Here is a 4,157-nt window from a genome sequence, read left to right as displayed (position 1 = left end):
CTCTTCCCCTGGGAGGACCTCACTCAGGCTCAGCCGCCTCTCTCCTGGCCCTGCTGCAAGTCTCTTCCTCCCCCGGATCCCTCGACTTTCCATCATGTCCCAACCCGTCCCATGAGTATGAGTTTCAGTCCTCACTCCACTTAGTGTAGACAGGTTAGGACACACAGAGCAGTTGAAATGACTGGGCTGAATCATGGCTCCACAGTCTCCTACCCGTGTGACCTTGAACAAACCGCCCTAATTCTGTGCCTCTCGTTCCTCATTTGCAAGAAAGGATATTAACAGCATTGACCACCTGGCACAGGTGTGAGCATTAAGTGGAATAACATTTGGAAAGCTCGCTGTCGGGCACGTGGACGTATTTAATAAGTACTGAAAAATAATGTCTGCATTATTGGAGGGTATCAATATGGTGCCTTCAACTCTGTCCCAAATACTATTGAGATCATGCATTTAGGAGAAGGATATGGTGCTGCCCCTTGGTCTCAGCTTCCTAGGGCCATGAGCACCTTCACCTCCTCGTCACTCTGAAAGTGACCTTTCTCTCTGCAGAAGGGCAGCATTTACTAGCTCTGTACGATGTGTTGTTGAAGTGGTGCATCCTCAGTGGCCCTGCGGTCCCTCCCTCCTGGCGTTCACAGGCCACGAGGATCGTGTGTATGTAACTTAGACGGAATTGGCTTGTGCAGCTACAAAGCCCAAGAAACCCCATCACCGGCCACGGGCAGGCTGGGACTCAGGAAAGTCGGTGGCATGGTTCCAAGTAGTTAGAGTCCAAAGGCCTACGAACCAGGAGAGCCAAAAGCATGAGGGCCGATGTCCCAGCTTGAGAAAGAGAGAAAGACCTTCTTACTCTGTCTTTGGTTCTGCACAGGCCTCTGCCTGATTGGACTAGGCCCACCCACACTGGGGAGTCCAGGCTGCTTTGCTCGGACTCTCAGTGCAAATACCGTCTCCTCCTGAAACGCCCTCACGGACATGCCTAGAATCCAGTTGAAGCAAACATCTGGGTACCCCTGTCCTGGTCAAGTTAACACCATCATGTCTTCTCATAGCAGCGGTACCAGGATTGGGATTACATGTACGTGCTTATGAAACACAGAACTGTAATACCTATCTTTTTTTTTTAAGTTTAAAAAAATTTTTTAAACATTTATTTTTGAGGGAGAGAGAGAGCACAAGCAGGGGAGGGGCAGAGAGTTGGAGACACAAAATCAGAAGCAGGCTCCAGGCTCTGAGCCATCAGTGCAGAGTCCGATGTGGGACTCGAACCCACGAACCGTGAGATCATGACCTGAGCCGCGGTCGGACACTTAACCAACAGAGCCCCCAGGCCCCCATAACACCATCTTGTGAGGAGATCCCTCCCACCCCCAGCTGGCTTCTTCAAAGCCACGTTGGAGGCTGCCACCCAGAGAAGGCCACACAGCCTGCAGACTCTCCGCAGGCAACGGAAGCCATGAGTCCCACAGCCACCGGCCTGGAAGTGGATCCTTTTCCAGTGGAGCCTCTGATGAGACCCCAGTCCCACTGGTCCCTTGTCTGTGGCCTGGAGAGGCCCCGGCACAGGGCCCGGCCAAGCTGTGCCCGGACGTCGGAGCCTCAGAAACTGAGGTCGTAAACGTCCGTGGTGCCTACGTTATGCCACAACAGCCAGCTAATATGGTTACAAGGCACACGAGCATAAGGGTTTGCTGCATTTGAAAACCACACTTGACCAGGGATGGGAAACTCAAAATGGCTAAGACGAATATCCATGTGTCAAGATATCAGTTTTCCCTCGCAAAGAGCAGAATGCTTTTTGTTAGAAGATGACCTTTGGTCTGTCTGTCTGTCTGTCTGTCCCAACCACACTGGCAGTAGAATGCTCTGGTCATACTGTTCTGGCTGCTTTGGGTCATTTCAACACCCAACGCATCAGCAGAGAGGAAACGAAACTGCTAGGTCAACAAACCCATTTCCCTGGGCTTTCTGGACCTCACCGCAGAGTGATGGGGGCTAGCAAACACCAATCGACTGGGAACCAGTTTGGAAGCTGTTGGAAGGAGACTGTTTTCCCAAGCTTTAATTTTGTTTTGTTTTGTTTTTTTTTCTAATGTTTTTATTATTGAGAGACAGAGCGTGAGCAAGGAAGGGGCAGAGAGAGAGGGAGACACAGAATCTGAAATAGGCTCCAGGCTCTGAGCTGTCAGCACAGAACCTGACACGGGACTCAAACCCACAAACCGTGAGATCATGACCTGAGCCGAAGTCGGACGCTTCACCGACTGAGCGACCCTGGTGCCCCATTGGGCTTTATATATTTTTTTAATTATTTATTTTTGTTAAATGACATTCTCCCCTTTTCCCTGATGACAATGGGGCCAGAAAGTCACATTTTGGTCACCTCTGACTAACAGAATTCAAGACTAGTATTTCAGAATGTTCACCTGTCATTTATAAAAACCACATCTCTGTCAAAGATGATACAAATGAACTATTATGTTGTTCCCTCTTCAGTGCCTGATTCTGCTAGGGCGGTCAGTTTTTACATAAAACGAATAGCTCTCCAATGGGCAATGTCAAAATCCCTCTGCATTTAGTGGTCTGTCTGGACATCTGCAGGCAGACAGACAGGTGTCTGTCTGCAGGGCGGAGCGTGAGGGCTTAGACAGCATTTACCTGTATCCTGGAAGAATGATGGCGTCCTTCTCCCACCAAGCAGGAGCTTCTCCCACCTGGGCTGGAGCGTAGGAGGCTGGGGGAGGGTCTCGGAGACACCGGGTGTCTGCACCAATCGTGCGGCTCGTCCTGGGATGAGCGTTGTTTCTGCCCCGAATGGGAAGTGGACACGGAACTTATGTCCCCAGAAGGCGGATGCAGGCCTCCCGGTAGGAGGAGAGCCTTGTCCACAGTGGCCCTTTGCCAGGGGACCTCTCCAACTTGCCATTTCTCTAGGAAAACACTGGTAGCCGGGTGGCTTTATGGATTACGCTAGAAGGATGGGCTTTTCGACATCTACATGAGAGCTGGGGGAGACAGGATGACCCAGATTGTTAAAACTCTGTGTGTGGGAGAGAATACGTGGGAAAGCTTTGTGTGATGCCTGGAGCGGATCGAAAACCACAGTCGGTGAAGGGTGCTCGGCCCAGACCACAAGCCCCAGATGACGTTACAAGACATGTCACTTCCCGTCTCGCTGCTTGGGGCTTGGCAGACACAGGGATGAGCAACAGGAGACTGATGGCCAAGTGCACAAGTGCGAGTGAGTTTAGGAGGAGCCTGGCCTGGATACCTGGGGATAATCAATTCAAGAGACTTTTCAGAAAGTGAAAGGTTCATCAGTTCCCACTGCTTATAGGGAGGAAAAGCATCAAAGCCTCTAGGACCAGTGCTGCCTGCACACTCACGGTTGCAGGGTCCCGTTAAGCATCGTGAGCCAACACCCACCCAGCGGTCATGCAGCCCCGCCTCCAGGGGCACACCTGAGAGCAGACAGTGGCCAGCTGGAAATTGCAACAGCTCAAGGGTCATGGTCAAGCTGGACACCGAAACTCCTGGCCATCATATTCTTTTTTTTAATTAATTTTTTAATGTTTATTTATTTTTGAGAGACAGTGTGAACGGGGGAGGAGCAGAGAGAGAGGGAGACACAGAATCCGAAGCAGGCTCCAGGCTCTGAGCTATTTGTCAGCACAGAGCCCGACGCGGGGCTCGAACCCACGAACCGTGAGATCATGACCTGAGCCGAAGTTGGATGCTTAACCGACTGAGCCACCCAGGCGCCCCTCTTTTTTTTCTTTTTAAGTTTATTTATTTAGAGCAAGACAGAGAGAGCAACTGGGGGAGGGGCTGAGAGAGAAGGAGAGAGAATCCCAAGCAGGCTTCACACTGTCAGCACAGAGTGAAGCCTTAATGTGGGGCTCGAACTCACAAACTGTAAGATTGTGGCCTGAGCCAAAACTGAGAGGCTGACGCTTAACTGACTGAGCCCCCCAGGCACCCCTGGCCGTCACATTCTTATGGGTAGATGTTTGCTCTCCCTGCTGATGTCTGTCTATGAATATTGCCTGCCCACGGCGGTGAGGACAGAGCCATGCTCTGTGCATCTCTCACCGTAGCTGACTCGGTGGTCCTCAGTGGTACTGTCCTAATAAGTAGTGGCTTAGGGAGAATTT

Source organism: Crocuta crocuta, unplaced genomic scaffold (assembly GCF_008692635.1).
Source record: "Crocuta crocuta isolate KB4526 unplaced genomic scaffold, BGI_CrCroc_1.0 scaffold89, whole genome shotgun sequence".
Taxonomy (NCBI): domain Eukaryota; kingdom Metazoa; phylum Chordata; class Mammalia; order Carnivora; family Hyaenidae; genus Crocuta; species Crocuta crocuta.
This window is presented reverse-complemented; position numbering follows the sequence as displayed.